Genomic DNA, 11682 nt, shown 5'->3' on the forward strand with positions numbered 1-11682 from the left:
CTCCGGAAGGAAAGCCGCGCTGGGAAGAAAAGACGCGAGCTGCTCCCTGCGTCCCCTCTTTCCCAAGATCCAAACCCGCCCTGCAGCCTCTGGCGACTGAGCATTACTCTCGTTTTGCAGATACTGAGGCCTGGACGTGTTGTGAGCCTCAGGGACACAGGCATAAATCAGTTATGCTAATCCTGATCTCTGTGGTTCAGATACTTTAAATCCGGGAGCCACCTGTTTACATCTAATTGGCTGGACACCGTTCTTTTTTCTGTTTTCTCCAACCGAGGCCATTCCAACTATTTTATCTCCTAGTACAGACTTCCGTATACTTCGATCATTCCACCCCAAGACGTTACAGTAAACAGGTTCTCTTCCCCTCATCCCATCGGCCCCATTTCTCTACTTTCTGCTTCCACATTTAACTCCTGACCCATCTGGACCAAAACTCCCCAAAAGTTCTAGACTAGAGAGCCCAACATACACAGAAATGGCCCAGGAAAAAAGGCGGCGGTGGGGTCAGGGAACGGGGCTATCAAAAAACCAAACTGCATTTTTGTGGTGTTTTCTTCTTTTTAACCTGATGGACATTAAATTGCTGTGTAAAATATTTCATCTGTTCAGAAACTTTATTCTAAAATGACTTGCGCATTTGTTTCACTGATGCTATTTATTTTGGAATTTCAAATAACCCTTAGAGACCATGGACAGTTTTTATGTTCATTAAAACTACACTGGGGTTCAAAAGGGTTGTGAGACCTTGCTGTTATGATGTTAATAAACCAACAAAATAGATAAAGATCAAATAGAAAGCAGCATGAGGAGGAAACCAATAAAATGTAGGCCAGTGGGATTTACAAAGTTGTCCTAAAAAACAAAGTCTTTGTCTTCCTCTCCCTTTCCTCATCCTGTTAGCAAATCGTGCTCAAGTAAGGAGAGAGTGCTTGGACGAGTCCATTGCCTGCTCCTTGGTACTGTGAGCCAGAAAGCCAGGCTCCTGGTTCCAGCTCACTCTTGCTCAGCTCAGGTGAACACCCAGCTGGTCACACTGGGGACAGAACGTGATCTGGGTGGGGCAGCACTGCCAAATAAGACGGCCCTCCACCTTCTGGAAACTGTAGCGCAGTGCTCCCAAGGCGTGGGTCTGTGGGTTGCGCCTTTACGTTAGTCCTCCAGTACCTTCCATTTCCTCAGCGTCTGCATTTCTAGCTTGGCAGTGGCCCAGGCTCCTGAGTTTTCACTTTCCTTCCTGCAGTCTTCTTTTCTGGCAGTTTGGTTCATTCATTAACATCTCCATCAGAGGGATGGGCAGGGAGCTTGAAAGTCCACTCAGCTCTTCTTAATGGTCCTTCTGGTACTGGGTTTGGTGGGAAAAGAGCCACGCTGTTGGCTAAAATGAGATTTTGGGATTATCCATGGATTTAATCTGGTCTTCTCACATCTACCATTTCCACAAGTAATTAGAGATTACTAGATACATTGAGAAGTTGCATTAGCCTTAAAGAATTTGGAGAAAATCTAAATAGGCTTAAATACCATCTTGGAGTCTAGAATGTTAAGCTCTATGCTCCAGATAATTAACATTTTTAAGGCCTTTCCCTGCTCCTGCTCCCTGCACCCTGTGGTTAACGTCACTACTGGGTAACAAGTCACTGAAAACATTTTAAATATAATATATTTTGCAGGGAGGGTGAGCAGAGTAGAAACGCAGTAAATACACTACCGTTGTATTCAGAGAGAATAGGCCAGGCAGCATTGGCGATTTGAAACGTCTCTATCATCCGAAAGTACATTCCGATCCGTGCAGTTTGAGAAGTTGAGAAGATTTTGATTATTAACATATATGAGAGACCGGCAGGTGGAGGACGATTTGTAGAGCCATGCCCTCTCTGTAAGCATGGGCGTACCACCCCTCCTCCTGGAGAACACCTTAGACACACAGTGCCTGTCCAGAGCAGTGGGTGATGCTTACAGAGGGAGCATGGCCCTTCCTCCAAGCTCAGGGGGGCTCCTTCCAGAGACTGTGAGTGTAGGCAATAGCATTCTTTTGATTTTTCTTTTCCCAGTGGGAGTCCTACATTAGCACTGACATAAAAATGGCATCCTATTATGGCAGATGGCTGAGAACATGGTAATCATAGTATCTCGTGCTTCTGTAGCGTTTGACAGTTTTCAAGGCAATTTTGTATTTGTTCTCTTATTTGATCTTCATAATAACTGCGAGGTAGGATGGATATTATCACCTCCATTTCTTTCTGACGAGGAATTTAGCCATGGTCAGAAAGGTAGGAAGAGCAGAGTAGAATTAGAATCCAGCCTTCTGACACAGCCTTCCATTAAGGTTCTATACCATTAAAGTTCTATAATAAAACGTCACAGTTTCTTATGTGACTGCATTATCATGCCTGCTATATGTTCATTAACTACATTGCACTCAAGCATGATAATTTTATATTGATTTAATTGTGCAAATTATACTCATGAAAAAATGGTCTCTTTTTTTAATAGTCTGTCTCCTTGGGGATACTATTATTGCAATAACTCTGTCCTTTTGTTGAATTTCTCCCCCTTAATAATCAGCAAAGTGTTAATCTAGCCACATTGGACAATTTCCCAAAGTCACTTAAACTGACTTATAAAAGATCACCCACAATTCACTTTATCCCATGGCTCTTCTTTTCCATTACTAGAATCTGAGTGCATACGGAGCTACTCCCCAAAGGAACAGGTCAAGATCACAGGTTACCGAAAACAAACAACTCCAGCACAAACCAAAGGTTTTTATGTATACGTAATAACTACACATTTTATATCCATAGGTATTTTTAGAAAGATTGATAAAAAACTCTCTGACATACCCACATGATGGTAGTCCGATTCATGCTCAAAAAAAGCTTTTCAGCTTTTTCCATCAACACCATTCATATTTTAGAAGACGAACTTTGCAGGGGCCTCCCCAAAGAATTTCCTTAAATCTCTGCCAACCTGCGGGGAGAAGGAGTAGAGATATTACATAAATATCTGCATTGAGTTCTTGGATAGAGTTGCACAATGGCCATATATGGTGAAAGGTAGATTTTCCCTTGTGACTATATTGTTGGAATATGTTAAATGCATATGTCTCCATTTCTGCTCCCAAGAAGCTGGTGTACAGATGTTTAGTATTGGGGTCGTAGAAACGCCGCGGTCTACAGTTTACATGATGTCTAATAGGTTTCTAGAATGTGCTTAAAAGGCAGTGTTCAGAATTAGGCCTCTAACCTTCTTTGACGTAATTGTCTTTCTTTGGAGTCACATCTTGAAGGAAAGGATGAAGATTTGGAAAGGGAATTAATTTTCTCAAAACCAGACTTACTCTTTTCCTTCTGTACTTTATAGTAATCCTTTAAACTCAAAAAAACTTCAGCTAATTATGGATTTCTACCTGACTAATGTTGCCATTTGAGTGGCTACATGTCACTCTTTCTGGTTTCTGACCCCCTGTCAGGCCAATTCTGCCTGATTTCACTCATGTGCTGCTGCTTTTTATAATCTGAACATTATTTCCACTCAAATGTTTCCAGCTTTGCAAAAAACCTAGGAATCTGAAAGGCGGGGGGGAAACCTCTCAAAACTACTATTTGGATAATTATCACTTTCAGTTATTCTGATTTTTTTTTTCTGCAAAACGGATACTATGAGAAGAACATTTGAAAAAAGTTAAAGGTTTTACTTTGAAAGCTAAATTTCCTAACTCACATTTTATTTTATTTTTTTAAATTTTTTTTTCAACGTTTATTTATTTTTGGGACAGAGAGAGACACAGCATGAACGGGGGAGGGGCAGAGAGAGAGGGAGACACAGAATCGGAAACAGGCTCCAGGCTCTGAGCCATCAGCCCAGAGCCCGACGCGGGGCTCGAACCCACGGACCGCGAGATCGTGACCTGGCTGAAGTCGGACGCTTAACCGACTGTGCCACCCAGGCGCCCCATCTAACTCACATTTTAAAAATAGAGCTTAGGCAGTCTCCCTGGTAATTAAAATACAATTTCCCCTCTATTTTCTATGCTCAATAAACTCAACTGTTACAATATATTTTGAAATGTACAACATGGAGTCTAGGGCATTAAACAAAAAAGTTAAAAGGCTTTGAGGGGATTTTTAAAGATCCAGTTTCCTAATAAGCAAAATAGACCCTGGAAAGATTTCATGGTGTTTAATATGTTTTTTCCCTATCTTCTAAATGCAATAATCTCTAACCACCACTTGATCATCAGAGATTTATATTCACTATAATTTATGTCAACTTATATCTGGGATTCTTTTTTTTTTTTCTACAACGTTTGGCAGCAAACTGCTGGTGGAAACTAGAATGTTTCACATTAGCAGCCCTCTTAAATTATTTCTATGAAATAATTTACTGTGGATTACAAATTCTTATATGGCATTTAAAGTTAATGATTAGGCAGAGAGATATATCAAAAATATGATTAGTCACATATGTACCTGACTTGCATGGTTTTAACTCTATGTGTGTTTTACAAGAATTGCTTTTCAAAAAGATATTTCTGGGCTTATGCATTTTTCCTATTAAAGCCAACGTATTTTTAAAGGAAAAGAGAAATAGACATACATGCTCCTATAAACTGTCTCCTCTAATTAAATGTCTATAAGATTATTTTCTATTTCTTGATGGCCATTTACAGCATAGGTATTGCTGCATGGTCTGAAACTTAAAAGAGCTCACAATGGTGAAGATCTCTTGCAGCACAACTTGAAGTCAAGATGTAAAAATCCTAAGAGAGTATAAGAGTTTTAATGAAAATTGTAATGTCTCTCTTTCACTGCCAGGAATCAGTAACGAAGTGATGTACCCCCAACAGAACAAGAAATGAAATGAAACCCAGGGCTCCTTATACAAAGCTCAGAATGAGCTCCTTCCTGACTCGATTTCATTTTCTCTACATAGCTTAAGGCTTAAAGCTGTTAGATATTTCTGTGCTTAATTTCACTTATCACCCAGGGAAGTAAGACTTAGATGGGTGGCCATGAAAGTTGGGTTAATAGAAAATAAAAAAATAATTAAAAAAAAAAAAAAAGAAAGTTGGGTTAAAATTTTATTTGCATGGAAGCAGCTCCTCCCAGAACATCTCTTCTGTATCTCAGACAGATATTTCTTTTTCTCCTCCCTTCTTCTCTTTTCCTATTTCACAGTGGTTTTCTTAACTCAACTATTTATGATTCATTTCATGAAAGGCTAGGTTTTCTCCGAGGGTACTATAATGTCTCAAAGTGGTTTTAGAAACTAGCAGTAACAAGAAACTATTTTCTTTTGTGATGTAAAATAGAGTCATTGTTAATAGCCTACAACCTGCAATTAACTATTAAAAAAGGAATTTATGAGGGCTGGTTATTATCCTCCTGAAATAACGTTGTTACAAGTCTGCCCTTGTCAGTCATCTGCAGGAATCACGTGCTGGATCCCAAACAAAGGGAGGGTCTGGATCCACACAGAGGCTCGTGGCAAATTACCCAGTGACAGCCTGGCCTGATAGCCCCTTATGCCCTTTGTCACCTTTTCAAAACAAGAGAATAATAGCCACATGTGTATTTTATCCTGATTGGACTAAAAGGCACCTGTTTGTGAAGCTGAGTTTGAATTGGGAATTAGAAAAATATTTGCATGGCTGGTAACAGCAAATTACGTGGGAGTGCCTTGGGGACACTGGGGCAGTAGCAGGCAGGGCTTAGGAAAGACAACTGGAAGCATCCTGCACACACTGAAAACTGCGTGTCAACTCTTTTCCTTCTTTCTAACATTAATATAAGTCCTAAGAAGAGCTTCCTCTTCCTCTCCTTGCGCTGTAAGCGCTTTCCTTGGCCGAAGCTGGGTCTCTCTGGCCAGCCCCTTGTGAGTCCTCTTTGGCATCAGCAAAGAAGAGAGGAATAGAGAGAGCATCCTATCAAGCAGCTGAGCATGGCATGGGCGGAAGAGGGAGGAGGGGGCAAGGAGAAAGGCACAGGATTATTCACCAGAGGCTGGATTAGTCTAAAGCTCAGCAACTGGAACAGGTCTGCTGCTGTTGCAGAAGCACCAAAGGTAGAGGGTCTGCCTTGGAAGGAGAGCTACAGAGCATGAAGAATAATGAGATCGTGCGTGGCTGGGGAAGGATGGGAGATGGTCTAGGAGGTGGATGAGGAGAAGGAAGAGGGGGAGAAGGAGGAGGATTAAAGAGGAGGCAAAGGCCTGAGAATGGTTTGATTGGTTTCCAAGAGCCAAAGATATAAAATTCCAGGTTCTAAACCTTTATAATATAAATCATCATTCCCTGAAGAAAGTAATAGAATCTCACTGGTAAAGTAATGGCCTTCTTTACTTAAAAAAAAAAAAAAATTTTTTTTTGCAGGGGGGAATGCAAGCTGGTGCAGCCACTCTGGAAAGCAGTATGGAGGTTCCTCAAAACACTAAAAACAGAACTACCCTACGACCCAGCAATTGCACTACTAGGTATTTATCCACGGGATATAGGTATGCTGTTTCGAAGGGACACATGCACCCCCATGTTTATAGCAACACTAGTAACAATAGTCTAAGTATGGAAAGAGCCCAAATGTCCATCGATGGATGCATGGATAAAGAAGATGTGGTATATATATACAATGGAGTATTACTCAGCCATCAAAAAGAATGAAATCTTGGCATTTGCAACTACATGGATGGAACTGGAGGGTATGATGCTAAGTGAAATTAGTCAGAGAGACAAAAATCATATGACTTCACTCATATGAGGACTTTAAGAGACAAAACAGATGAACATAAGGGAAGGAACACAAAAATAATAAAAAAACAGGGAAGCGGACAAAACAGAAGAGACCCATAAATATGGAGAACAAACTGGGGGTTACGGGAGGGATTGTGGGAGGGGAGTTGGGCTAAATGGGTGAGGGGCACTAAGGAATCTACTCCTGAAACCATTGTTGCACTATATGCTAACTAATTTGGATGTAAATTTAAAAAAATAAAAAAATACAATTAAAAAATAATAAAATAAAATAAATAAATAAAACAATGGCAAATCTGATGTTAATTTTTTTTTTTTTTTTTACCCCGTCCCTCCAAATTGGGGGGGGGGGGGAAGCTCTCCAAGATTTGGGTGAATGTTGCTTAATATGAAATGCCAAAGCACAGAAGATTGGCTTTAAAATGAGAATAAATGAGAATAAAAACACAAAACTAAGAACCATCACTTCTAAGACCTTCACTTAAATAAGCATAGTCTAACACACTGTGATGTTCATTACTGATTTCAGAAAGTTATCAAAAGCATCTGTTCAGTATGTTTGGAAAGCCAACTTGCTTAGTTCTGTGAAACAATGTCTGAGTTAGCGTCTATGGAAAACAGAATAGCACACACACGATTTTAATCCCATTATTTTGAAGACTTGGTAAAGCTTTGGTGTCATCTGAAATGGCTGATTTTCTTATTTTGTATACTTAGACAAACACTAATAATTTTAGGAAAAAGTTATGTAGATTTAGAAAACTGAAAATCATAATCTAGAATTGAAATTGTCACTTAAGATAGAGCTCTGATATGTAATTGTCTGAATACAATTTGTCCTTCATAGGATCAAAACTCACCTCTAAAGGAAAATCTAAAATCCACTACAATAGTTACAAAAATTTGGAAATTAAAGACCCGCCAGAAATAAATATAACAAAACAATAAATGCCATCTGCCAAAGTATTGCTAATTTATATACTAGCAGCCTGTTTGACTTTATTATACAAAACTTCAGAGCAGCCACTATCACAGATATTTATGGAATGATGGCCTGTGTAGTAGTCCCTGCCCGTCACTTAATCACCCAATAAATCCAAACCTGGAATATTTTCAGCAACATTCATCAAGGGTCACTTTTTTTTTTTTTTAAGCTTATTTATTTTGAGAGAGAGAGCACAAACAGTAGAGAGACAGAATCCCAAGCAGGCCCCACGCCACCGGAACAAGCCTGATGTGGGGCTCAAACTCACAAACTATGAGATCATGCCCTGAGTCAAGATCAAGAGTTGGTCGTTTAACCAGGTATGCCACCCGAGGTGTCCCCATCAAAGGTCACTTTTAAGTGATGTAAACTATCAATGATAGCCTTTTAAAAGACTATCTACTTTCGGTCAAAATGTTGCTATAGAAAATCATCTCCCTTTGAAGTGCTATGTATTAATTGCATCTGTAATCACGGTGTCAAAATAAAATGCAAAGAACACCTATGAAAAGCCTTTCTTAGTTGAATGTAGAAGAGAAGCACAGAAGATGATGTTCATTTTGTAACATGCTCTTATTCCGTGATTATCTATAAATAGCCAGAGCAAAAAGAGACTCAAATGAGTGGCCTTCTGGTCAAAAGATGGAAACTGATATGTTTAGCCATTGAAAACTTAGGAGAACTTGTCACTGTACTGGGAATATAAAATCCAGTAGAAAATAGGGTTTTCTAAAATGTTTTTCTAATTATCACATTGGTTCTCTGTGGTTCTGCAAATACAAATAAATAGAAAGCTAAGTTCATTTCTTCCCAACTCTCAGTTTAGCTACAAAACTCCTAAATGAAAACACAATTTTTCTGGTGTTATAGAAGTCAGGAGTGGTGAAGAACAGAGGTTCAAGTATTCCAGGAAAGGCTGTGGAGGGGTGCAGAGGCCAGTGGGAGCAACCAGAGGGGTGCTGGCGAGTGCTCCTTTGTCTCAGACTGTCTACTCCTCACCTTGATCCACTGGCCACATTCTTTCCTATTTTGGAAAAGTGGAGCTGTTAATGTTGGTTCAATACCTAAGAAACACTGAACCTCCTATCACCAGCATCACCATTGCTCCTTGTAGCAAGAGAATGCTGAAATGAGCAGTTGTTGAATCCTAGAATGTTAGAGCTGGAAGGGACATTAAAGCAGTCTCTCTGGGTACAGTTTCTAACTATGTAGGGGCTAAATCAAGCATAGATTAACCCTTAACTCTCAATCCATAGTTGTTTAATAAGGAAAGATCACCAATTGGTATAGCCAACGGATTATAGATTTTAACATATTTTGTAAGATTTATATCTAAATCGGTTAAGTGTCTGACTCTTGATTTTGGCTCAGGTCATGATCTCAGGGTCGTGAGACCAAGCTCCACGCTCAGGGAGGAGCCTGCTTAAGATTCTCCCTCTCTCTCTCCCTCTCTCTCTCTCTCTCTCTCTCTCCCTTTGCCCCGTCCCAACCCCCACCACCAACCCTCTCTCTCTCTCAAAAAACAAAACAAAAAAAGGATTTACACCTAATTATTTCATGGTTTTCTATATCATAAATTAGAGTCCAGCTCCCTAGAACCCTAAATTAAATCTGGAGCACCTGTGTCCCATGTGAGTCACAGAGACCAGTGTTGTCCAACAGAAATGCAATGTGAGCCACACGTGCCATTTAAAATTCTCTAGTAGCCACATTGTAAAAATTAAAAAGGGAAATTAATTTTCATAATTGTGCATTGGTTATTTATTGCTGTGTAACAAATTACCCCCCAAACCTAGCTTGAAACAAACATTTATTATTTTACAGTTGCTCTGCATGAGTGGTTTGGCTGGAGAGTTCTGGCTCAGGGTTCCTCCTCAGTTTGTAGTCAGGCTATCAGCTGGGCTACATTGACTGGGGCAGGAGGGTATGCTTCCAAGAAGTATCACTCACATGGCTGGTTGTTGGGTGATGTGCCTCACCTCTCCTCCACGTGACTTCTCATCCTCCAGGGACTCTTGTCTTCATTTGGCATCTTCTGCATGGGAGTCTCTTCTTTACTGGTGACTGTGCTCTGAGATAGAAGTAGAGAGGGCACAAGCTAACGTAGGGAGGAAGGAGCCCCCAAGATAAAAGCTGCATTTTGTAGATTTGTAACCTAATCTTGGAAGTTACATTCTATCACTCTTGCCTTTTTTTTCTGTTAGAATTGACCCATTAAGCCCAGCCTATATTCTAGGGGAAGGAATTACACTTATGGGTTATTGGGGGTCATCTTAAAAGTAGCCTACCGCAAGTCTGAATTAATTATCCCAATATATTGGGGTATTATTTATGGTATTATTATATAATGAACATAAAAATTATTAATGAGATATCTTACATTCTTTTCTTCACACTAAGTCTTCAGGATCCGGTATGTATTTCATACTTACAGCTCCAACCAACTGGTCTAGCCACATTCCGAACACCACTGGGCACATATGGCTAGTGGCTACTTTAGCACGGTACATCTCTAGATGCTCTGCAGTCACCTAAAGACCCAAAGACCCTAACTTAGGGGATCTTCTTCATTTACAATGTAAGTGATTGATCAGATCTGTATCAAGGGATTACCATGTTCCAGGCACGGTGCTAAACACGGGGAACCCCAAATCAGTAAATTACCATGCCTGCCCTAAAGGAACTCAGCCAGACAAATAAGAAGTTAAATTCTAAATCTAGATCAACCATTTTGGGCCTACCTCAGAGAGCTCTAACCTGTGATGGGTTCTAGAATGAAGCAGAACGCAGTCTGTCCACACTCCTCGGGAAGGTGGTGACCCAGAGTCTTTTCAGACCAGCCAGAACCTCCGACAATGACCATAGACATCACTCACCCCCAGACCCAACCTGAGGCTATGTCTCCAGCTCTAAGCTGGAGCCCATATGTTGGCCTGAAACCTGATTTGCTTTGGATGTGGAGCAAATTAAATATTTGTTTAACTCAGTACATTGTACTTTCCACTATTCTCCATAAGCAAGACCCGTAGGGGAAGGGAGATATAGGGCGTACCGTAACTATTTCAGGCTTCTTGGGTGCTTTGGAGGGACGTGCCATTGTTGCACCAAGTTTTATACATAAATGTGACTCCGTTTACATAGAACGGAAGGTCCTTAATTATCTTACCGGCTATGAATGGATTTAGCAACAGGGAGCATTATTTTCAGTCTATTCTCTGCCCTAACTCCGATAATGTACATACGTATTTGACTTGAGTCTTTTCTCACACTTTGTGTCCTGAAGCATATTTGTGCTGCTTAAAGAATAACTCTGTGGGGCGCCTGGGTGGCGCAGTCGGTTAAGCGTCCGACTTCAACCAGGTCACGATCTCATGGTCCGTGAGTTCGAGCCCCGCGTTGGGCTCTGGGCTGATGGCTCAGAGCCTGGAGCCTGTTTCCGATTCTGTGTCTCCCTCTCTCTCTGCCCCTCCCCTGTTCATGCTCTGTCTCTGTCTGTCCCATAAATAAATAAAAACGTTGAAAGAAAATTAAAAAAAAAAAAAAAGAATAACTCTGTGCAGCCAGGACCTACCCAAGGAGTTTCCCATATCCCCAAAAGGCACTTACAGGCTATGTATTAATGGTGATATACCTGGCAATACAGTTAAAGAATTCTGGGTTTCATTGGGGATGGGGGGGGGGGCGGCAGGGAATGCAACATACTTTTCACTAGCAGTAGAGGAAAGCAGTTTTCTGAGTGGTTTTTCTACCGCAGTAAAGAGTAGTCATGTATTTTCAAGTTAGAGGAAAATCCATGCCTATCTCAACGGGAAGAAATAAGTTTTATTCAGATGCTGTCTGGAAAAATGGTCTTGAATACCTTCGTTATTTCTTGTCTTCATAAAAATATTGTTTAGGGAAAAGAAAACCCCATAAAGACAATTTCAAGTCAAGGACCAGACATAAA

The 11682-nt window shown here is 40.5% G+C and overlaps 1 long non-coding RNA gene across 1 annotated transcript; it reads right to left on the reverse strand.

Annotated features, from left to right (window-relative positions):
- Positions 1-223: 223 nt before the first annotated feature.
- Positions 224-9818, reverse strand: LOC121026850 (uncharacterized). The gene is made up of 3 exons (XR_005788467.1): positions 9687-9818; positions 2847-2973; positions 224-1378 (listed from the first exon to the last, which is right to left on the reverse strand). It is a non-coding gene; the product is annotated as an uncharacterized LOC121026850 (long non-coding RNA).
- Between the last annotated feature and the right edge of the window lie 1864 nt (positions 9819-11682).

Source organism: Herpailurus yagouaroundi, unplaced genomic scaffold (genome assembly GCF_014898765.1).
Source record: "Herpailurus yagouaroundi ecotype Mexico unplaced genomic scaffold, PumYag 162560, whole genome shotgun sequence".
Classification (NCBI taxonomy): Eukaryota; Metazoa; Chordata; class Mammalia; order Carnivora; family Felidae; genus Herpailurus; species Herpailurus yagouaroundi.